Source organism: Piliocolobus tephrosceles, chromosome 6, assembly GCF_002776525.5.
Source record: "Piliocolobus tephrosceles isolate RC106 chromosome 6, ASM277652v3, whole genome shotgun sequence".
Classification (NCBI taxonomy): Eukaryota; Metazoa; Chordata; class Mammalia; order Primates; family Cercopithecidae; genus Piliocolobus; species Piliocolobus tephrosceles.
Genome location: NC_045439.1, coordinates 138,868,259 through 138,893,377, shown reverse-complemented (window position 1 = coordinate 138,893,377; position 25,119 = coordinate 138,868,259). Strand labels below are relative to the sequence as shown.

Sequence of the window (25,119 nt, the reverse complement as noted above, 5' to 3'; positions counted from 1 at the left end):
AGACCACCCCTTATATTGTCTTATGCTCAATTTCTGCCTCCAAAGAAAGAACAAGTAAAAACTAAAAGGCAGAAATGAAATCCAAAAGCAGACAGCCCGGTGCCACACCCTGGGCCTGGTAGTTAAAGATCAGTCCCTGACCTAATCAGTTATGTTATCTATAGATTACAGACACTGTATAGAAAAGCACTGTCAAAATCCCTATCCTGTTTTGTTCTGATCTAATTACCAGTGCATACAGCCCCCAGTCACATACCTGCTGCTTGCTCAATCACGACCCTCTCATGTGCACCCCCTTAGAGTTGTGAGCCCTTAAAAGGGACAGGAATTGCTCACTCAGGGAGCTCGGTTCTTGAGACAGGAGTCTTGCCGATGCCCCGGGCCGAATAAACCCCTTCCTTCTTTAACTCAGTGTCTGAGGAGTTTTGTCTGTGGCTCATCCTGCTACAATATAATGTTTGCTGCAACCTTTAGATTGATTTCATAATCTACTAATGGATCATGAATCACAATTTGGAAAAAACTGCTTTAGAGTATATATCCAGAAGTGGAATTGCTGGATTGTAGAGTATCTGCATTTTCTTTGCTTTTTTTTTTTTTTTTTTTTTGAGATAGATTCTCACTCTGTTGCCCAGGCTGGAGTACGGTGACATGATCTCGGCTTACTGCAACCTCCACCTTCCAGGTTCAAGTGATTCTTGTGCCTCAGCCTCCTGAGTAGCTGGGATTACAGGCGCATGCCACCACACTTGGCTAATTTGTGTATTTTTAGTAGAGATAGGGTTTCACTATGTTGGCCAGGCTGGTCGCGAGGTATGTGTATTTTCAATTTTACTAAAATTTGCCAAATTGGTTTCCAAAAGGGTTGAGCCATTTGACATTCTCACCAATAGAACATGTGATTTCCAGTTTTTCCACCACAGCCTTGCCAACCCTCAGTATTGTCAGACTAATTAATGTTTGCCCATCTGATGGATGGGGTGTATATATATATTTATAATTTTTTTATTTTTTTAAATTTTTTTGAGATGGAGTCTCGCTCCATTACCCAGGCTGGAGTGCAGTGGTGTGATCTCAGCTCACTGCAACCTCCGCCTCCCAGGTTCAAGTGATTCTCCTGCCTCAGCCTCCTGAGTAGCTGGGATTATAGGGGCACAACACCATGCCTGGCTAATTTTTGTATTTTTAGCAGGGATGGGGTTTCACCATGTTGGTCAGGATGGTCTCAATCTCCTGACCTCATGATCCACCTGCCTTGGCCTCCCAAAGTATTCGGATTACAGGCATGAGCCACTGTGCCCAGCCGGATGGGGTAATATATTAATAGTAAAGAATCTGAATGAAGCCCATCCTTAGGTGAAAGTTTACAAATATTCCTAAGGTTGTAGTACACCAAGACTTACTTCTTGCTAGCTATCAACCACCAGAAAACATGCCTTTCCCTAATAATTAGGTAGTGTTCAATATTTAGTCTTGCAAAATAGAAATCTAATCTTACAAAATAAATCTTTTAGTCTTGTAATCTTTTCTAACAACTAGCAGAGTGCATTGTATATAACAGTACAAAGTAAAACATGTTTTACTTTGTAAAGATTGAGGGAATGAATTCTATGCCTAGGCACAAGGCATGTAAGGTTTTACTTTTTAAAAATCCACAAGGCAGTGTGGTTTGGTAGAAGCCTGTTGGCCCAGGGATTATAAGGCGTCTAGCCATGTGATTTGGGAAAACTCATTACGCCTTTCTGAGCTTTAGTTTCTTCATCTCCAAAATAGGATTTTCCAATGTATCCAGCATATTTCATTGGGAGTTTGGAATGCTGAATTCCAAAAACTAATTGGAATCTAGGAATCTGGATTCTAGTCCTAGCTCTTCTCATACTATTGGGCGTACTGCATATGATTTTGGACAAGTCATAGAGGGAAAATGGTCACGTTTTGAAAATGAAATGGTCACTAGATGATCTCTGAGATTCATTCCTGCTAAAAATAATCCTATGTTCTGGATCAGAGAAACATGAAATCAATTTATGAGTGTCATTCTCATGAAGACATTATGATGTAGGTCAGATGATAAATCGTAAATCCATTTTTTTAAATTGCCTGTCTCACATTAACTTTTCTACAGCCCAATCCATTTAGCCCCAGCCTTGTGCAATTGTCTTACATGTTACCTAGAGTCTAACCTTGAGATTTTCCTTTGCAACTGATGACTATTTTTATTGCCCTAAGTATTTCAACTCCTGGCCCTACCCTTGCAGCAAACAGGGACTTACTTTATGTGATCATCAGAATTTGAAATGGAAGAATATGTTTCTTGTCTCTTTTCGTAATGCCACTAATTCCCCATTCCCATTTAGCATACAGCTAGTTAAAAATGAATTGTATTATTAGGGAAACTGAGGCAGGAGGACACATGAGCCCAGGAGTTTGAGACCAGCCTGTACAACATAGTGAGACCTTGTCTCAAAACCAACAAACCGAAAAAAACAACAACAAAAACAAAAATGACCTGTATAATTATATACTCTCTTTAGCCTGACATCAAGGGTTCTGTGGATCTCTTTTCTTCAACTGTACCATCCATTACCTTCCAGAGAGCACTGCACAGGTAGGGAGCAGTTCGCACTGCCTGATTGTGCCATCTTTTAAAGCCTTTCGTTCAGCCAGGCGTGGTGGCTCACAACTGTAATCCCAGCACTTTGGGAGACCAAGGAGTTTGAAACCAGCCTGACCACCAATGGTGAAACCTCGTCTCCACTAAAAATACAAAAATTAGCTGGGCATGGTGGCGCATGCCTGTAATCCCAGCTATTAGGGAGGCTGAGGCAGGAGAATCGCTTGAACCCCGGAGGCACAGGTTGCAGTGAGCCGAGATCTCGTCATTGCACTCCAGCTGGGGCAACAATAGCAAAACGCCATCTCAACAAAGTAAAAAAATTTAAAGAAAAGAAAATGAAAGCCTTTCTTCAATTTCAGATCTAATATAGTCAAGTTAAAGCCTCATCTCAATTTGACTTCCTTCTGTTTCTCTTTTAGCATAATTTTAAACTATGTAAGTTATTATGACATAAATCTAATACATCAATAAGATGTTTATTAAAATTAAATCTGCCATTAAGATAATTATAACCAAATATGAATACTTGCAGGGTTATGAATGGGAAATGCAGAGGAAGGCTATCCATTTCTAGGAGATAATAAAGCGATGCTGACACTAGAGAGTCCAAAATAGCTTTGGGAGATTATTTAATTAACAAGGTAACCACCTTACAAGAGGCTTTAGAAATCTTTTTTGTTTTAAATTTAAATGTTTATTATTAAAAATCTATTGTTCTCCAAATCTTGAATAAGCTAATTGTTAAGAGTTTCTCCTTTCTGGACTAACTTTGCCCTTGATTTGGCAAGCCTGATATAACTAACTGATCAATTTCTTTGTCTGCATGCACATATGTAGGAAAGGAGAACAAGATGCTTTTAGGGGCAGCAGCAGCTTAAATGCTTTCTCTCAATTAAGAGTCTTGTGTTGACAGGCTGAAAGTGTTGCAAATGAGACTATCTCCACCACACTAGAAAGGGGTAGGGGAGAGACAAGAGTAGGCCCTAGTCCCCTGCTCCTCTTAGGTAATATCAGGACTGGACATTGATGAGCTTTCCACCAGGAATAGAAAGAAAGGAGAGGAGGAAGCTAGCAATCTCGAATGATGTCTGGAACAACTGATCATATTTCTTTAGAAAGATCAGCCTGCCAACACAGGGATGGATGGATTGAAGAGGGAAAGAGAAGAGATAGAAAATTCGGCCATGCGCAGTAGCTCACACTTGTAATCCCAGCACTTTGGGAGGCTGAGGTTGGTGGATCATTTGAGGTCAGGAGTTCGAGACCAGCCTGGCCAACATGGTGAAATCCCATCTCTACCAAAAATGCAAAAATTAGCTGGGCATGGTGGCATGCACCTGTAATCCCAGTTACTGAGGAGGCTGAGGCAGGAGAATCACTTGAACCTGGGAGGTGGAGGTTGCAGTGAGCCAAGATTGTGCCACTGCACTCCAGCCTGAGCAACAGAAAAAGACTCTGTCTAAAAAAAAAAAAAAGAGAGAGAGAGAGAGAGATAGGAAATCTAATTAGATGACTGCTGCAAAATTTCAGGCTAAAAAACAAACCCAAAAGATGTGGGTTTGAACTAGGTCAGTGGGAATGGGGATGAAGTGAGGGAAGATACTACTGATGGTAAGGAGATGACAACAATTCTTTTTCAAGATTGATTAAGTGTCAATGAATAAGGGAAAAAGAGGAGTTGATGACTCAGGTTTTGACTTTTTTTTTTTTTTGAGATGGAGTCACCCAGGCTGGAGGGCAGTGGCGCAATCTTGGCTCACTGCAACCTCCGTCACCTGGGTTCTAGTGATTCTTCTGACTCAGCCTCCAGAGTAGCTGGGACTACAGGCGCACGCCACCATGCCCAGCTAATTTTTGTATTTTCGGTAGAGACAGGATTTCACCATGTTGGACAGGCTGGTCTCGAACTCCTAAAAAAAAAAATTCAGCCTCCACAGGAGGCTTTAGCTTTTAGGAGCATGGTGACTTTAACTATAAACTATTCAGGAAATGAGAAATTATAGGAGTAACAGGTTTGGGGTAAAGATAATGACTTCACCTTTAAAATGCTGAATTTCAGGTATACTTAGGACTGAGCTATCTGGAGGCAGTTGAATATACAATCCTGGAGTGCAGGAGAGAGGTATGGACTAAAGACGTGTGTGTCTCCTATTCTGAGTGATTATATAGACAGAAAAGAGGGCTTTTTTTTTTTTTTTTTAGTTTATTCTCAATTACAGGTGTTTCCCCTTGCTGGCAGAATTCCTTCAAGTCTTAACAATAAAAAGGGCCTTCCTGTTGTCCACCCTTGCAGGATGCATGTCTGGGCCAATCAAAAAAAGAAAAGACTTGCGGTGTCTGATTTGTTCTGCTTCGGGTTTCCCAAATAGCCTAGCTGTAACAACAGTGCTGAGTTCATGAGAAAAGCTGACTCATATTTCCTGCAAGTCAGCACAGATATCCATCCTTCCAAAGAATTTGAACCTTTGGCCACTCCCAGTGAGAGTCAAAGCATTGCAACAATTTATGAGCATCTCTTTCGTTTGTTATATCTATTATAAAGATGCAAAGTGAAAACAAACAAGCACAAACACCTTTCCTTCCTTATACCACCCTCGGCCCAATTCCCCAAACAACGATGTCCTCTTCCTTCAGAGAAAGTTCAGCTTCTCTCAGGGTAGGTTCAAATGCCATCTATTTTGTCTATTTTGTCACCTTCAATTCTCACAATGAGAATTAATCACTCCACTCACCTGGGCTCTCAGAGCAACGAGTTTATCCATCTAGCATATAATTTGTCATAGTTTGACTTTCATTAAAGTTATATGCCTAGGAACATACTTTTTGCCTCTAATGTGTGTTTATCTGTCATTGTTTTCCTTCTGGGTCTAGTGCAGTGTTTTGTATACAAATGTTTTCTGAAGTGAATTTGTTAAAAGTTATGAAAATATTGTCTTACCACTTCAAGAAAATCAGAGGAGTATACTTGGTGGTCAATGACAGTTAAAATACATGTTATTTTTAAAACAACTCCCCTGCAGATAATTTAAAAAGTAAAAATTCAACTTACAAGGAATTGCTGAAAGAGGTAAAATTAATTTGAGAAAAATGTTGAGAAGTCATCATTTTCAGAAATTTGAAAAAGTGCTGAATGACTCCTCAGATGGCCACCAAAAGGGCAGAGACAGCAGTGGCTCAGACTGCTACAGCTCTCCTGTCCATGGCCACTCTTCTCAAGCACCAGGTTTAGAATTTGTATTTCTTTTTTTTTTTTTTTTTTTTTTTTTGAGATAAGGATCTTGCTCTGTCACCCAGGCCAGAATACTGGGGTGGGATCTTAGCTCACTGCAGCTTTGAACTCCAGCGTTCAAGCAGTCTTTCCAACTCAGCCTCCCAAGTAGCTGGGACTACAGGCATGTGCCACCATGTCTGTTTTATTTTTATTTTTTATTTTTTATTTTTTTGTAGAGATGAGGTCTTGATATGTTGCCCAGGCTGGTTTCAAACTCCTGGGCTCAAGTGATCCTCCCACCTCAGCCTCTCAAAGTGCTGGTACTGCAGGCATGAGCCACCATGCCCAGCCAGAATTACAGAATTTGTCACTTCTAACATGACTTTTCTTACTATTATTCTTGAAAATTGTTCAGATAATTTCTTTTTTCTTTTTTTTGCAACCTCTATCTCCTGGGCTCAAGCAATCCTCCCACCTCAGCCTCCTAAGTAGCTGGGACTACAGGCGTGCACCACCATGATGGACTAATTTTTGTATTTTGGTAGAGATGGGGTTTTGCCATGTTGCCCAGGCTGGCAGATAATTTCTTTCAAAAATAATTTCATCAGGTTTGTGTTTTTAAGAAACAAATGGATAATTTGACCACATTGCTAATAAATTTTACTTTCTGGATTAAATACATTGGAATGTCACTCAAACACTGTTTCACAGTGAATACAATTTGTCAATGTGGATTCTGCTTTGGGACACATCTAACTAGTTTCTAATAGGCCACAGATCCCTGGTAGGTTTTCTCACCCATAAGGAAGCCCTGTAGCATAGCTATCAAGGATTGATTTATAGGCCAGGTGTGGTGGCTCATGGCTGTAACCACAACACTTTGGGAGACTGAGGAGAGCAGATCACCTGAGGTCAGGAGTTCGAGACCAGCCTGGCCAACATGGTGAAACCCCATCTCTGCTAAAAATACAAAAATTAGCCAGGCGTGGTGGTGGGCGCCTATAATCCCAGCCACCCTGGAGGCAAGAGAATCGCTTGAACCCAGAAAGTAGAGGTTGTAGTGAGCTGAGATCATGACACTGCACTCCAGCCAAAAAAAAAAGGATTGCTCTATAGAGGCTCCAGGTTTTCGTTTAAAGACGCGAGAAACTTCTGGTATAGCAATTAAGGTACATAGATTTAACAGGTGGAGAGGATTAGGCTGTACAACAGCTTGCGCTTCCATTGCTTTAAATGGTTATTGGTTTCATCTTTTTCCTTCATGCATCATTCAAACCACAGCATTTTAAAATAACTTCTAAGAAATAGCCGGATAGAGTTCCACATATAAAATATGACAATTTCAGAAATGGCATGGTGCCAAAATTTATTATCCAAAAAATTCTATTTGGCTCATGTCTACACTGTTAGAATGCTTTGCCCAAATCACATCTAGGGTTTAGGTTTAACTGTGACTACAGTCGCATATGCCTGGGGTGTTGACAGGACTCCTGATATGACAGTTAAGTGGGGCTTTGAGGTACGATTCTTCCTGGGTACACAGTCAAATGCTGCGTATTAGTTTTCTGTTTATTAATATTGTTCTTTAAGAAGCTATTTTCTCTGATTAAAAAAACCTTCATGCCTTTTAAACTTCTGAAAGGTTTTAGAATCTGATTTTGTATGTTACATGCAACTATATATCTATTTTAATTGGTACTCTGTAGATGAAAATATTTGTGTATATATATGCACATATATATGTATAACCAACTAAAAGAGTGCTTTTGCTGCTAGTGGAATATTTTGATACGCCACGCTACTCCTCAAAGAGGAATTGACCTGATACGTATAGCAACACTTAAAACTAACGAAAGGCTAAATCTGTGTCCAATGGGTAAAGAATTGTAAGGGTTCCCAACCGGACTTTTAAAAAAGCTTTTTTAAGGTAGAGCACAATGGCTCATGCCTGTAAACACAGGACTTTGGGAGGCTGGGGTGGGTGGATCACTTGACCGCAGGAGTTTGAGACCGGCCTTAGGTAACATAGTGAGACATAGTCTCTGTTTGCGTGAGGGAGAAGGGACAAGATGGAGGAAGGTGAACAAGACGGAGCAGTACCTGTTGTTTCCGGGTTCTTCATCACCAACTTACCTGCGCGCGGGAAAATGCAGCCTGCGCCCGAGAAGATGCAGATCAACCGAGCATGCGCCAGGTGACCTCAATCCGAAGAGATGGAAACTTACCCGGCCACGCCTATGGAGACGCCCCTATCACGCCCTTATCCCGCCCACTGCCCGCCCCCTTCCAGTACCAATGCATAAAAGTCCGCTGCCGGCAGGAGCCGCCCTGACTTCGGCTCCTGCCTTCGTGGACTGGGGAACCTCACCCAGAGGGCCTGCGTGACATCCCCTCCCCCCCCTCCCCCCCCCCCCCCCCCCCAACACACACCTGAGGACCAGAGAACCTCGCCCGAGAGTGTGTGCATATTTGCAATAAGAGGCTGCTGCTTTCTTATGTTCTTTGGCCTCATGTTTAATTACTTAGCTCTCCTAAATCAAGTTACATTAAATTAAATTAAGACAGGTACATTAAATTAAATTAAGACAGGTACATTAAATTAAATTAAGACAGTCTCTACAAAAAATAGAAAAATTTGCCAGGTGTGGTGGTGGGCACCTGCAGTCCCAGCTACTCCAGAGGCTGAGGTGGGAGGATACATTGAGCCTGGAGTAAGCTGTGATCAGGCCACTGCACTCCAGCCTGGGCAACATAGCAAGGCTCTGTGCCAAAAACAAGTTTTTTTTTACAGCTTTAACTGACATACAGATGACTACATATATTTAAAGTATGCAACTCGATAGTTTTTTTTTTTTAAAGCAAAGTTTTGCTCGGTCACCCAGGCTGGAGTGCAGTGGTACAATCACGGCTCACTGCAGCCTCCGGCTCTGGGGCTCAAGCGATCCTCCCACCTCAGCCTCTCAAGTAGCTGCGACCACAGACGCATGCCGCCACGCCCGGCTAATTTTTTGTATTTTTGGTGGAGACAGGGTTTTTGCCATTTTGCCAGGCTAGTCTTGAACTTCTGAGCTCAAGCTACCCTCTTGCCTCCGCCTCCCTAAGTGTGTTGGGATTTCGGGCATGAGCAAAGGCGCCTGGCCCCAGAGTTTTTATTTATTTTTATTTTTATTTATGTATTTATTTATTTTTTTGAGGCGGAGTCTCGCTCTGCCGCCCAGGCTGGAGTGCAGTGGCCGGATCTCAGCTCACTGCAAGCTCCGCCTCCCGGGTTTACGCCATTCTCCTGCCTCAGCCTCCCAAGTAGCTGGGACTACAGGCGCCCGCCACCTCGCCCGGCTAGTTTTTGTATTTTTAGTAGAGACGGGGTTTCACCGTGTTAGCCCGGATAGTCTCTATCCCCTGACCTCGTGATCCGCCCTTCTCGGCCTCCCAAAGTGCTGGGATTACAGGCTTGAGCCACCGCGCCCGGCCTCCCAGAGTTATTTTTATAACCTTTATAGCATGTTTCCCCTTAAAACGTGCTGAAGGCCGGGCGCAGTGGCTAAAGCCTGTAATCCCAGCACTTTGGGAGGCCGAGACCATCCTGGCTAACACGGTGAAACCCCGTCTCTACTAAAAAATACAAAACAAACAAACAAACCTAGCCGGGCGAGGTGGCGGGCGCCTGTAGTCCCAGCTACTCGGAAGGCTGAGGCAGGAGAATGGCGTGAGCTGAGAGATCCGGCCACTGCACTCCAGCCTGGGCGACAGAGCGAGACTCCGTCTCAAAAAAAAAAAAAAAAAAAGTGCTGAAGTACTTTTTTATTGTCCCTCTTCTTCCACTAAACTGCAGTTTCCTGAAGACGGAGGTTTTCTGTTTCCTTCAACACTATGCACCCTCTGAGCACCCTCTGTATCGATGATTGTTGACTGAATGAATGAATGAGTACAATGAAAGAAGTGGAGGTAGGAAATAAAGTTGTAAACTTGGTTAGTAAAAGGCTATGCAATTTAGGAAAAGTTGACTTTAAAGCAGAGGGATTTTTAGGGTCCTGTTTCTTCTTTCATTTGTCCATAGAATAACGTCTAACATTATTTAGTACTTTCAAGCACTATACTAAGTAATTCACAGGTACTATAGAATTTAACTCCCGAGCAACCCCGTGGGGGGTAATCAAGCTTTATTATCCTCATCTGTCAACAGCCATCAATGGTGGAGCGCCAAAGTCAGGTTTAAGTAGGCCGTATCCAATTAATCCAAAGTAATGGACACCCCGTCAGTCAACAATTGGGGTTTTATCAACGTACTTTTCGGAGAAACCCCCTGAATTCCCCGCTTTACCTTTCTATCTTGGGACCGAAACCTACTCGGCGGTTGCTAACCCTTAGGGGAGTTTCCTGGAGAATCTGAGCACCCTTGGTGAAGGAGCAGCAGCTGCTCAGACCTACGAACCGAGCAAGGCAATCTCAGGACTCCCGGAGTGCCGGTGAGGAAGGAAGAAACGGGTCAGTTGGCGCGAACTGGATTCTTGTGCTAATGGGTGGCGAAAGGTGAAGGGACTGTACGCTTCGCCCACGCCAGCCTGGGGCTTGGGATCTCCTGACCCGACGGGGAACCAGCGTGCGTTTCCCCAACTACACCGCACGTCACGGGCTAGGGCGACTTAGTCCCGCCCACCTTCTCCGCCCCCTCGTCAGTTTGGCGCTAGGACCCCACGACCCTCAACCCGGCCCTCTCCTCCCACTAGGGCCAGATCCGGCCTTCGATTGGTGCTCGCGCGCGTGATTCCCGCCCCCGCCCCTTCCGTCATTGCCAAGATGGCGCCGGTAGCGGTGGCCGCGGCGGCTGGAGTCGGAGAAAGAGGCGGAGGCAGTGGCGGCCGCGAGGGGAGGGGGAGTCCCGTCTGACTGAGACTGCAGGCCTGGGCGGGCGGGCGGGCGGGGGTGCCGCGGAGGGCGGAGCGCCGGGCTGGGGATGAGCTAAGCGGGCTCAGAGCGCCGCGGCATTCAGCCTCTCGTGTCCCGCTGCCGCGCGTGAGGGAATCCGGCGCGGCTCTTCAAGCTCGATCCGCTGCTCGCTAAGGAGCCAGCTGGGAGGTGAGTGCGGAGGCGGCGACCCGGGCAGCGGTGGCAGGTGGAGCTGTCACGGCCCGTAGAGGTGACAGCCGGGGGCGCGGGAGCGGGGCGGGCGGGCTCGGGGAGGCGGCACGGATGGCCGCGACCTCCGCCCGAGAGCTCCTGAGAGCCGGGAGGTCCTCCGCGGCTCGGTCCGCCCCGGGATGGCGTGGCGGTGCTGAGAGTAGCACCCGCGCCTCTGCGTCGGACGCGTGGGGGGCTCCTGTGTTTTCATTCCAGATTTTCTATTCCAGGCTGGCTTGGGGCTGTTGTTATTTGCGAGTGGGGGCGGGGAGGGGGAGGTCCTGGATATGGGATTTTGACAAGCCAGTTACGTAAGTCGGAGGTGGCTTCCCGGAATCCCACCTGCTCGGTATCTGAGACAGGCGGCGAGGGGAGCCCGGGGTGCCTGGAGGCCCACTTTTCCTCCCAGGGTCTGTCCAGCCTTCCCCGGCCCGCGGGCACGGGTTCTGCGTGAGCGCGGCCAGCGTCCAAGTTGGCCAGTTTTTTTCTAGTCTTTTTGGGGATGGTGTGTGGTGGGGGAAGGGAACGGTTCCTGGTTACCACCATTCCCTTTGAAGTTTATCGCTTTCTGGAGGTGGGGGGGGCAGGAAAAACAGTAGAAAGCTTGTGACCTAAAATTGGGTCGCAGCGACAGCTTTTCATTATCGTGCTTTTAAATGACAGATGTGCTGGAAGATTTTTGTTGTTGTTCCAATGTGCTTTTAATTCAAACGTATGGTTACGCCTAGAGCCATAGAGAGAGATTTTTGTCTTATAGGACAGTTATTTCTTGTTTGCAACAGCAGGACAGGCATCAGTCAACAGGCATGTATTTATTTGAGGAGAAAACGCGTGTCAGCCAGCTAGAGACCCGTGAGGGCAGAAATTGTATTACTCTGTGAATATGTTATTCTTTAAAATGTATTATACATTAATGAAAAGAATAGCCTGAATGTGAAAGAAGCGGTCTTGCAAGATTACAAGCTGTTATTTGGTGTGTATATAGTCTCATTCTGTTTTCTGTTTACCCTAGTCTACCTCTTCTCTCCTTAGGGGAGGAGGTGGAGACACCTGTAAACAGTGTAGCCCCGGTTACACTAATCTATTGTAGTACATTTGGGATTATTTTAAAAAGTATTCTGGGGGACTTAAGATTGAGTAATAAGCAAGGACTCTTGAGCAAGTTATTCAGTTTATGTTGATAGTGGTTCTGGGATTCGACTTTTGAAAACTTAAGTATACAGAATTTCTGAGCTGTTTGAACCCTGTTTGAACTTAAAATAAGATATTATATTTGGCTTCTTTTTCGGAAACTTTGTTCTGGGCAGAATTAAACATGGGCAATTTTTACTTCATTTACACAATTTCCCTTTGAACCACAGCTCTCAGGAGGAGTCCAGAATAGCATATGTTATCATCATTATATATAATATGTTACATAATTTTCTTTTTCTGAATGATTAAACATAGACCTACTTCACTGTGAAGTTTAATTTTTGTTTTGTATTATTTTTTAAGCCCCTTCCATTCTGGGATCACTGTGGAGTTTTATAACAATGTACTTGCTAAGAAATTTAATTGATCTTGATACCAGTCGCAAATTGGGAATAAATATAAATACATTTTGGCCCAAGTTTTAAACTTATATACACAAATTTACATTTTTGAAAATTGGTGAAGCAATATGAGTTTTTTGTCTGTGCAAGAGAGCCAGGAAGTTGATGCTGATTTGTTCTGAACTTTTCCACATGAATTACCACTGGTTTAAAGAGTTATTGATTCTCAAGTTCCTGGAACTGTTGTCCTAGTTCTGGTAACTTGAATAGTATTTAGTATAATTGGGAGGCTAGAAGAAGTAAGAGACTACATGACATTTATTAATTCATTTAAAAAATTATGGCAGAATTGTAAAATAAAATTAGCTGGGGTTAATAGAATTGTAAAATAAAAGTAGCTGGGACCACAGGCACGCATCACCGTGCTTGGCTTAATTTTTGTATTTTTTGAGACAGGGTTTCGCCATGTTGCCCAGACTGGTCTTGAACTCGTGAGCCCAAGCAATCTGCCCGCCTTGGCCTCCCAAAGTGCTGAGATTACAGGCGTGAACTGCCGCACCCGGCCAGTTATTACTCTTGTAATTGCTATTATAAAACTTGGTTTTCCACTGAGTGGTATTAGTTACATTATATTTTGTTGTTTGCAGAATTTTTTGAAGCATTCTATGTCCTACAAAAACCTAGTTAAAGCACTGATGCAGATAGAGGTGTTTGGTATATAACAAATCTTGTGCTATTCCTACTTAAATTGATGGTGCGTTGTTCTAGGTGGAAAACAAAAGTTGCTCTAGCAGGAAAATTGACTTGTTATTCTTGCCTTCTCCGATATCAGAGACTTATCTTTGTGGGATTTTTCCTTTTTCCTACCACAGGTAGAAGAAGAGTGACTGAGAATAGCTGATACATTTTTCTTCCTTTCTTATTTTATTTTATTATCTAATGCCCCAGACAGATTGTTTATTCAGTAGAATTTGTGGGAGGATGCTGGGGATGGAGGGAGTCAAGCACACCACACTTTATTATTGTATATCATAGTTATCACTTTGAATTATACAAGACCAATGTAGAAATGTACATTTAATAAGTGTTTAGGCCCTACCAGGTGGCTCATGCCTGTGATTCCAGCCCTTTGGGAGGCCAAGGCAGGAGGATCCCTTGAGCCCAGGAGTTTGAGGCTGCAGCGAGTTATGATTGTGCCACCGCACTCCAACCTTGGCAACAGAGTGAGACCCTGTCTCAGAAAACAAGAAGTGGTTAATTTATATAGCATTTTGTAAGAGTGGAACAATTTTAATAGTCAAAATGCATTATAATATGGGAATGGTGAAATTAATGATAATCTATATGGTGGATACAGCTTCTAAAAATCATTTTTAAAATGTACTGACATAAGAAAGTGCAATATAATGTTAAGAGAAAAATTAGAATATAAAGAAACATATAGGTATAGATGGCAAAAAGATTTGCAGGAGATACATAAAATAGTAAGAGATACTATCCCTGGGTGATAGAATTATAGGTAATTTTTATTTTAGTTTTTGTGCTTTTCTTTGTTCTGAATAATTATTACTTTTTTTTTTTTTTGAGACAAGGCCTGGCTCTATCACCCAGGCTGGAGCGCAGTGGTACGATCTCAGCTCACTGCAACCTCCACCTCCCAGGCTCAAGCCATCCTCCCACCTCAGCCTCTCAAGTAACTGAGACTACAAGCATGCGCCACCATGCTTGGCTAATTTTTGTATTTTTTGAGACGGGGTTTTGCCATGTTGCCCAGACTGGTCTTGAACTCGTAAGCCCAAACAATCTGCCCGCCTTGGCCTCTCAAAGTGCTGAGATTACTGCACCTGGCCAATTATTACTCTTATAATTATGAAAAAGACATTGAAATATTTTCAACGGTCATAGGAGAAAATACTGAAAATCCCAAATAACTATTGCTACGGTAGGAAAATTATCTTAAGGTTTATTGTTAGCAAAAGTAACCCAAAATATCGTGCTTATTTTCATTCTACAATAATAGACACAGCTTGTAATTTAGATGAAGATGTTCTCTTAATAACCAGCACTGACCTTGTAATAATTTTACATATGTGGATTTTTGTGTCGTTAAACATCGCTTCTCACCAAGGTTTTTCTTTCTTCCACCAAAGCTGTTCTGTGTTGACAGTGCCACCTATTGATGGATTCGTCTACTTAGTCATTTCCCCATTACTTTGTCAGTCAGTAGGCAATGGTCTTTGATTATGAGATGCCAGATAATTTGCTAGTTACTGAGATTACAAAGGTAAATAAATGAATAGTGATTTCTGGCCTCAGACCCTGGATAAGAATTTTTTTTTGCTTTTTGGACCATCAGTACATATTGTGTATTCAGATTTTCCTGCCAATAGCCTGGCACCTCAGTTAGTATCTTTTTCCTAGTTCTCATATCCTTTTGTAACTTTCTTCATAGGAATGTGTGCTGTGAGTTCTAGACAACAAATTTACAGATACATTTTTGAAACATTACTTGATTGTAGGTTTGGGAATCCTATAGTTAGAAGGGCTGCCTATATGTTCATCTATGGCTGTTATTATTTTTAAAATGTGTGACACTTTCTTAGTTCCTTCTTTGTGCTTCCTTCTGTTAAAAATCACAAGTAGAAAGCAAGAGAGAGAAGAGACAAAAAGAAAGAGGTAGAAAGATATCAAGGGAATTTTCCTACTAGTGTTATACTTTATTTTCACTGAGAATAGTGAGTCATTAAAATGTATAGTAAGAGATACTGTTTCTGACATACTTTGTTAAAACCTCTCTCTTGATCTGTGTAAAAATGCGTTTTCCATATGTATGTTAAAGTGTATATACATATATAAGCTCACACAGTTTAGCTGTTTTTGTTTTCAAATGAAAGCTGAAATATGAAGATCAGAACTTTATTAAATTTCTTAATTTTGTTGTAATATTGTTTTGTAGATGAGAGATTTTTAGTTTTGAAAAGTTTTAAAAATAAATAGCAAAAATGTATACACCCACATACCCACATATAAAATGTTAACATATTTCATTTTTGCTTCAGATATATATTTAATTTAAAATAGCTATTTATGTTGTAGTTATCACATTGAATTCTAAAAGAGCAGTGTAGGACTTTATACTTTTCTTGAATATTACAGATCATGTTAAAGTCCCTTTTGTTCTCCCCAGTTTTATCCTCCTCACCTTCATCTCCCCTCGCAGAGGAAATTGTAATGAATTTGATTTGTATCCTTCTAGTTTATTTTTTAATAAACTGTATGTATGAACAATGACATGGCATTGCTTTAGGTGCTTCTGAAGAACGTGTACATTGAGGAGTACATTTCAAATCATACTCCCTTGGTGTGAATCTTGACTCTGCTACTTAATTTTGTGACCTTGGTAAGTTATTTAATCTTTACATGCCTCAATGTCCTCATCTATCACATAGGGATGATAGAGGTGTCCACTTCATACAATTGTTGTAAAAATTAAATGAGCTTATTTATTTATTTAACTTATTTTTATTAATTTTTTTTTCTTTTTAGAGACTGAGTTTCATCATGTTGCCCAGGCTGGTCTCAAACTCCTGGGCTCAAGCGATCCTACTGCCTTGGCTTCCCAAAGTGCTGGGATTACAGGCATGAGCAACTGTGCCTGGCCTAAATAAGCTAATTTATATAAGGTAGTTAAAACTGAGTCTGGCACTAAAAAAAAAAAAAAAAAAAAAAAAAAAAAGTATGTTATAGTAAGTTTAAGCAGCTGTTAATATGATTGTGTCATGGTATATGGATTTTAAAGCTTGCTTTTTTCATTTTATTTTTTTCTGCCCTCAATCCTTGTTGATACCGTAGGTCTAATTCACTTATTTACACAGCTGTATAGTGTTCCAGTGAAGGAGTATATACAATTTATCATTTCCTCTATTGATGAGCATTTAAATTGTTTTCATTTTTTATCTATTATAAACATTGTCTCATGAATATTCCTGTAGCTCCTGAAGCAACATGCCATAGTTTCTCCAGGTCATATACCTGACTGTAAAATTACTGGGTCCTAGGATATAAATATTTTTCTCATTATAAGATATTTATAGGATATTGCAGACAATTTCTGTTTTTTCATATCCTTGCCAGCAGTTAATATTATCAAATTCTTTGATTTCTTACTGATTTGTAAGTTTTTGTTTGTTCTTAGGTATTTTCAGGATAGTTACAAATGTTAGGAAAACTTATTTTTATTTGGCTTTTGAAGTTTCCAGATCTCTTGAACAATGCCCAGTGTGGACCCAAGTTACTGTAATTTTGTCCTATAGTATATATTGTTGATAGTGAGTTTCGCATTGTACTTTCTCCAAGTATGTTTAGTTATATTCCTCTTCTGAGACCATGAGGAAGTGTTTCAGTGTTTCAGAATTCAATGTGATAACTATTATATAGTTATTTTCTATTAAATATAAATCGAAGCAAAAATGAAAAATGTTAATGCTTTATGTATGAGTATGTGAGTGTATACTACATTTTTCGGTAATTTTATTTTTAAAACTTTTCAAAAATGTCTCATGTACAAAACAACATAATAACAACAAAAAGAAATTTAATACTTTTTTTTTTTTTTTTTTTGAGACAGAGCCTCTCTCTGTCGCCCAGGCTGGAGTGCAGTGGCCGGATCTCAGCTCACTGCAAGCTCCGCCTCCCGGGTTTACGCCATTCTCCTGCCTCAGCCTCCCGAGTAGCTGGGACTACAGGCGCCCGCCACCTCGCCCGGCCAGGACGGGGTTTCACCGTGTTAGCCAGGATGGTCTTGATCTGCTGACCTCGTGATCCGCCCGTCTCGGCCTCCCAAAGTGCTGGGATTACAGATGTGAGCCACTGCACCTGGCCTTTTTTTTTTTTTTTTTTTTTTTTTTTTAAAGAGACAGGATGTTGCTCTGTCACCCAGCTTGGAGTGCAATGGTGCGATCATGGCTCACTGCAGCCTCAACCTCTTGAGCTCAAATGATCCTCCTGCCACAGCCTCCCGAGTAGCTAGGACTGTAAGCCCATGCCACCATTCCTGGCTAATTTTTTTTTTTTTTCTTGTAGAGACGGTTTTGCCATGTTGCCCAGGCTGGTCTCAAACTATGTGACTGCTTTGGCCCCCCAAAGTGCTGGAATTATAATCGTGAGCCACCATGCCCGGCCTTTATAAATTTCTGATCTTTGTATTTCGGCTTTCATTTAGAAACAAAAAAAATTATTTACCACTACATGAGTCATATGGTTTTTTTTTTTTTTTTTTTTTTTGAGACAGTGTCTCGTTCTGTCACCCAGGCTGGAGTGTAGTGGTGACTCACTGCAACCTCCGCCTCCCAGGTTCAAGCAATTCTTGTGCCTCAGCCCTCCCAAGTAGCTGGGACTACAGGCATACACCACCATGCCTCGCTAATTTTTGCATTTTTTGTTAGAGGTGGGGTTTCACCATCTTGGTCAGGCTGGTCTTGAACTCCTGACCTCAAGTGATCCGCCCACCTCAGGCTCCCAAAGTGCTGGGATTACAGGCATGAGACACCGTGCCTGGCCCAGGTGTAAGTTTTATTAATATAATTAGTACCACAGTTTTGCTTTAGTCCCAAATTTGAGTGTCCTCCTCCTGCTTGGAGGAGGGTTTTCTGCTCCTGAAGTGCTTACCAATTAAGGAATCAAAATGTGCACAGAAAAAAATGACTTATAGGCACTTACACATACAGTATTATAAGTGGTTCATCAATGTTGAGATTATTTTGCACAATACAACTTGTATTTCTGTTTTTGTCCAGCCCACTATACATGACTTAAGGGACTAAAATCAGATTGGTTAAGGCAATAACCTCCCCATATTTTTACTATTTTTATTTAATTTGAGTAAATGTTTTCTTATAGAATATGTTTAGATTTACAGAAAAGTTACAGGGAGTTAAGGTATACCTTGCACCCAGTTTCCCCTATTTTTTTGTTTTGTAAGAAATGGAGGTCTTGTCATGTTGCTAATATCTGACATTTCAACGTTAAATTTGTCAGCGTTAAGGAACCAATATTGGTACGTTACTACTAACTAAAAGTCATTTATTTGGATTTCATTAGTTTTTACCTAAGGTTCTTTTTTGGTTCCAGGATCCTATCCAGAATACAACAATACATTTAGTTGACATCTTTCCTTACCTTATCTGGGCTGTGATGGCATTTCTGACTTTCCTTGTTTTTGATAACTTTGATAGTTTTGAGGAGTATTGGTCAGGGATTTTATAGAATGTCCCTTGGTTTGGGTTTGTCTGATGCTTTCTTCATGGTTAGACTGGGTTATGGCTTTGAGAGAGGACAGTCACACAGGTAAAGTGCCACTCTCATTGCATCATATCAAGGGGAAATACTCTCAGTATGGCTTATCACTGATATTGTTAACCTCGGTCACCAGGCTGAGCTAGTGTTTGCCGGATTTCTCTACTGCAAAGTTTTCCCATACTCTTTTTGGAAACAAGTCACTAAGTGTAGACCACACTCAGTGGATCTATCTCTATTTTCTTAAAGGGGCACTGTCTATAAAATTATTTGGAATTCTTCTGCTATGGATAATCTTTTTTTTCCCCATTTATATATTCAATCATTTATGTATATATGGACTGATAGATGTTTATTTTATACTTGGGGTCATAATCCTATACTACTTTATTTATTTTGTTGCTCAAATTGTTCTAGCAACAGGACATACTCCATTGTTTTGTTTTTAGAGTACTTCCTTACTTTCTGGCACTAGAAGAAGTTCCAGACACATCTTGTATATTTCCTGCCCCAGCCCTAGAATCAGCCATTTTTCCAAGGATCCCTGGTTCTATTTTTTGGTGAATCATGTTAGAAACCAAGATCTGGTTACTCAGTGTGCTCATTGCTGTTGTAATATCATGACTTCTAGGCCTTTTCAGTGTATAGACCTGGAAAATATATGTATGTATACACATACATAATTATTATCTGTATCTATATTAAGGTAAACATGAGTTCATACTGATGCCTTTGACTGTCAATACTATATAGTTCATTCTAGCTTTACCCTGTTATCTATTACCCCCCTCTCCCAAAGTGAGAAATCTGGCTCACGCCATCTGGCATCCATTAAGTTATTTGTTCAGTCCCATCGTCCATGTGCAGTACTTTTAGAATTGTTAACCTGTATCTCCATGAGAAATGCCTTTACCAAAAAAGAGCAGTGCTTATGTACAGTTCTTTTTGTTGTTAGAGTTTCCAGTTTCAAGTTTCCCAAAGTTACTTAAGTCAAACCTTTTCCCCAACATCTGTATTTTGTTTTTATTTTTTTATAAATTGATCTAAATTACACAGTAATTACATATAAAGCTTATAAAAAATTTCCCTTGCTCAACTGAAGATCTTTAGCATCAGATGTGTTTTTTTTTCACTCCTGACTTTTGTGGCCAAAAAAAAAAAAAAAGATCCCTCCATCAGTAGTGTTTCCTGAGGTTTACTTAGAATAGCACTTCTTCATTTGGTTGTTAGTTGACATCTTTACGTTCGGACTAAGAATTATTATTGCTACAGATATTACAATATGTAATATCTGTTACATATTGATAAATGCTCTTTGATAGAACATTAAGATTACTGTAATTAAATATGTAATATTTGAGAACTTAAAAACGTACCTGTATTCCTGTAGTAACTTTGTATGTTTTAGCTAATTTAACTCCCCCAAGAAGTCTATGAGGTAATTATTTTGCCCATTTATTTTTATTTTTATTTTTGTCTGTTTTCAGGGTGTATGTGTGTGTGTGTTATTTTGCCCATTTTAAAGATGAAGAAGTTAAGACACAGAGAGGTTAAACAAGTTGTCTGAGGTCACATTGCTAGTAAATGACAAAGCTGCAGTTTGCAACCAGTCTGATTGTGGAGCCTGCAGTCTTAATCACTTTGGCATATTATCTTTAAATAAACAAGAAAAGTTCGAAGACTAGTACGGGTTATGAAGGAAGTAAAACAGGGTGATCTGAGAGAATCAACGAAAGAGAGTCGTTAGAGTACTTCTTGGGGAAACCCTCTATTGGGAGATTGACACTCAACAAGCAAGAAGGAGCCAGAAATGTGAAGAGCTGAGTGAGGAAAGAGGAGTATCAAGTGCAAAGCCTTGCAATGCAAAGGGGCCTGGGATGTTTGAGAGCAGAAAGGCACCTGATGTGGCTAGGTGTAGTGAACAAGGATGAAAACAGTCTATGAGGGCCTGTAACACTTATTATATGTGAGGTCCTGTGTAGTGCATTGTTTAGTATTCACAGTCACCTACTGTCTCAGTTTTGCAGATGAGAAAATTGATAGAGTTGTCTGTATCAACAACAAGGGCCCTTGTGGGGCCCTAAAATCGTTTTTCTCTTATTTACTCTTTATCCCACTGTCGTTAAATTTCTACTTTCTCATATCACTAAACTTGCTCTTGTAAAGTAACCAATGACGATAATACTTTCTCAAGAAACTCTGCCCCATGACTCCACCATGCCATCCCCTTTTGTGTATTCTCTGCCTGTCCCATAAACAGTGGTGTTTCTGAGTTGGCCAATTGTTCTTCTCAGTCTTCACATTGTCCTAACTTAATAGTTATCCGTATAGTTTCAATTACTGTGTATCTACCCATTACTCCCCAGGCCATTTTTTCTAGCATCAGTCTCTTTCCAAAGCATCAGATTCAATTATTTTATTTATCATCTTCACTTCAAACTCTTCTTGTCCAAACTGGACTTTATTTACCTATCTATAGTTTTTATTTCAAAGACATCATGTACTACTGTTGACTTCATCAACCAAGGAAGAAACTTTGAAATCCTTCATGATTTCTTCTCTCTCTCTCTCTCATTCCTTACATCCATTTATTTACTGAATTCTGCTGGATTTATCTCCTAAATATTTTTTGAATCAGTCACTTCCCCAGCATCCTTGTTCCAGCCTTTGCTTTATTAGAAACTATTTCCTTACCTTTTTGTGATTTTCCTGTCTTCAGTTTTATCTCCTTGAGATTCACCTTCTCAGAATTGCTAGAATGGTATGTCTGAAACATAAACCTGAAAATTCTTTATTGACTCCCCATTGTGAATGTGATAAAATTTTAATGTATCATTAAAACTCTCCATGACTTGGCTTATACTTGGTTCTCTAATCTTAACTCTAGTAATTTCTGTCTTCCACTTTCCACTCCAGCTCTGCAGAGCTGCTTTTTGACGATTCGCTGAATATACATACTGTTTCTGGATTGTTGACCATTGCTTATATAGTCCTTCTGCCTGGAATGCCTTTGTTTCCTCCTTCCTTTTTCTTTTTGCCTACCTAACTCCTTTACAACTTTTAGGACTCAGCTGGGCATTACTTTCTCTAGAACGCCTTCTCAGATCCATACTCTTACCTGGAGAATTGGGTCCCTCTTGGAATAATCTGTTGGTAACTGTGTTATAGCTCAAGCACCCAGACCAGAGATGGCACTCAGTAAGAATTTATGGAATGAACTATAGTATTGGAGAGGCAGGATAAAGTAGTTGCGTCCAGACCCAGACTGCCTGGGATTGAAACCTGACTTTGCTGTTTGACTGTGTTAACTCCGTGTACCTCATTTTCTTCCCTGTGAATGGGGTTAATGATGCCTTCATAAGGTGTTTGTGAAGCTTATGTTTGCTAGTGCAAGTAAAGTACTTAGAACAATGCCTATGACTAATAAATATTCAGTAACTAAGCTATTATAACTATTGTTGCTCTTAAGTATTTTAATTTATATATCTCCTCCACCAGGCTATGAATTAGTGAATGAAAGAACAAACCAACTAATCCTGGGTTTTAAAATGCAAGATACAACTCTAGCTTTTGAAAATGTCATGGCAAGTTGACCATTAGTCTTTCTAAGAGGTCCAACATTTGGTGTTCTGTCACAAATTTGAAATTGGCATTGATCCATTGTGGAAAACAGTGTGGCGATTCCTCAAGGATCTAGGACTAGAAATACCATTTGACCCAACCATCCTATTACTGGATATATACCCAAAGGATTATAAATCATGCTGCTATAAAGACACATGCACACGTATGTTTATTGCGGCACTATTCACAATAGCAAAGACTTGGAATCAACCCAGATGTCCATCAGTGACAGACTGGATTAAGAAAATGTGGCACATATACACCATGGAATACTATGCAGCCATAAAAAAGGATGAGTTCGTGTCCTTTGTAGGGACATGGATGCAGCTGGAAACCATCATTCTCAGTAAACTATCGCAAGAACAGAAAACCAAACACCGCATGTTCTAACTCATAGGTGGGAATTGAACAATGACATCACTTGGACACAGGAAGGGGAACATCGCACACCAGGGCCTATTGTGGGGATGGGGGAAGGGGGAGGGATAGCATTAGGAGATATACCTAATGTAAATGACAAGTTAATGGGTGCAGCACACCAACATGGCAAATGTATACATATGTAACAAACCTGCATGTTGTGCACAGGTACCCTAGAACTTAAAGTATAATAATAAAAAAAAAAAATTTAAAAAAAATTGGTGTTGATGATGATTAGTATTTCTTAATTGTACCACTTAATTATTTGCTTATTTAAAATTCAGCATACTTTTCTTATTAATAGCACTGGTTAAACTCTAGGAATGCCCTTTACTTACTTTTAATCTTCATTTAATCTGTACTGTAGCATTTAACTAGCCTTTCCTCTTTTGGATTAAGGTGTGAGGGAAGTAGCTGTATTAAGATTGTATTTTTTTATGCGGGCATAAATGAAAGCATGTTATAGAGAAAGGTTGAACAAGAGCACAGAATGGGCCTAGCGGGGTGGTGCACACCTGTAATCCCAGCACTTTGGCAGGCCGAGGTGGACGAGTCACTCGAGCCTGCAATATGTCATTAAAAATTATTGATACCTCTGCCTTCTTCCATTATTGTAAACAGTTACAATAAATCTTCACTTAACCTTTTTTTTTCCTGCTAGGTGTGGTGGCTCATGCCTGTAATCCCAGTGCTTTGGGAGGCCCAGGCAGAAGGATCAATTGAACCCAGGAGTTTGAAGCAGGACAACATAGCTAAACCCCATTTCTCCAAAAATAAAAAACAAAATAAATAAATAGTCCAGACACTGTGGCTCACGCCTGTAATCCCAGCCTGGCCAACGTGGTGAAACCCCGTCTCTACTAAAAATACAAAAATTAGCTGGGCGTGGTGGCGTATGCCTGTAATCCCAGCTACTTGGCAGACTGAGGCACAAGAATCACTTGAACCTAGGAGGTAGAGGTTGCTGTGAGCCGAGATCGCACTGCTGCACTCTAGCCTGGGTGACAGAGTGAGACTCTTTCTCAAAAACAAACACACTCAAAACACCAACTAACCAGGCATGGTAGTGCTCCCCTGTAGAGGCTGAGGTGGGAGCCCAGGACTTTGAGGCAGCAGTGAGCTATGATTGTGCCACACACCCCAGCCTCAGCAACAGAGTTTCTTGTCTTAAAAAAAAAAAGGTTTTTTTTTTTTCCTTCTGTCTTTTTTTTTTTTTTTTTTTGACAGAGTCTCGCTTTATCTCCCAGGCTGGAGAGCAATCTCGGCTCACTGCAACCTCTACCTCCCAGGTTCAAGCGATTCTCCTGCCTCAGCCTCCCGAGTAGCTGGGATTGCAGGTGCACACCACCGGCGCCCGGCTAAGTTTTGTGTTTTTAGTAAAGACAGGGTTTCACCATGTTGGCCAGGGTGGTCTTGAACTCCTGATCCACACAATCCACCCACCTCAGCCTCCCAAAGTGCTAGGATTACAGGCATGAGCCACTGTGCCTAGCCTTTTTCCTTCTCTTGAATTTGTATCTTGAGATTAACAAAGGTTTTTTTTTTCTTCTAATTTTTATTTATTTATTCTAGACATGCGGTCTCGTCATATTCCCCAGATCCACCTCAAATTCCTGGGCTCAAGCAGTCTTTTCAGAGTAGCTGAAACTGTAGGCATGCACCACCTTGTGGGGCCCTAAAATCCTTTTTATGGCAGTCAGTGTTTAATTTTTCATAAACCTTTGTTTTACTCTGAATTTAACATTTTTCATTTTTTCTGAATACTAGAACTAACTATATAATCTTGGAAAGTTTCATAAAAGTACTATTTGTTTTGTTTTTATCTCTGAACTGGCTGTTGACATGTAGATTTTCCTAGTCTTGCTAAGCTTTAATTACGTGAGACTGGCCAGTTTCACATGTAAGTTTGTCTTATTTTAAAACTGGGAACAAGCCAGGCATGGTAGCTCATGCCTGTAATCCCAGCACTCTGGGATAAGTTTTACTGTGGGTAAAATGCTCCCAAACAGCATCACATGCTACAGAGAAATCTTTCATGAAAGGAAGCGTCAGTGTGGCAAATTTCATTGTTGTCTTCTGTTAAGAAATTGCCACAGCCCCTTGAACCTTTAGCCACCACTACACTGATCAGTCATCAACATCTCTAGGCAAGACCCTCCATCAGCAAATAGATTACCACTTGCTGAAGGCTCCCATGATTGTTAGCATTTTTTACCATAAGTATTTTAAAATTAAGATATGTACTTTTTTTTAGATGTAATGCAATTGCATACTTAGACTATGGTATAAATATTTTTTAT

General features: G+C 40.9%; 1 protein-coding gene across 7 annotated transcripts in view; it reads left to right on the top strand.

Moving 5' to 3' along the window:
* The first annotated feature begins 10,616 nt into the window (after positions 1–10,616).
* The window catches only part of DENND4A (DENN domain containing 4A), a 132,353-nt gene continuing 117,850 nt past the window's right edge, over positions 10,617–25,119 (top strand). For 4 of the 7 annotated variants that reach the window (XM_023220803.1, XM_023220809.1, XM_031935817.1 and 1 more), the window contains exon 1: positions 10,617–10,904. The gene's annotated coding sequence lies outside the window, so the exon portion shown is untranslated. The remainder of the gene's footprint in view (positions 10,905–25,119) is intronic. The other 3 variants (XM_023220808.2, XM_023220807.2, XM_023220804.2) reach the window with 1 other exon arrangement.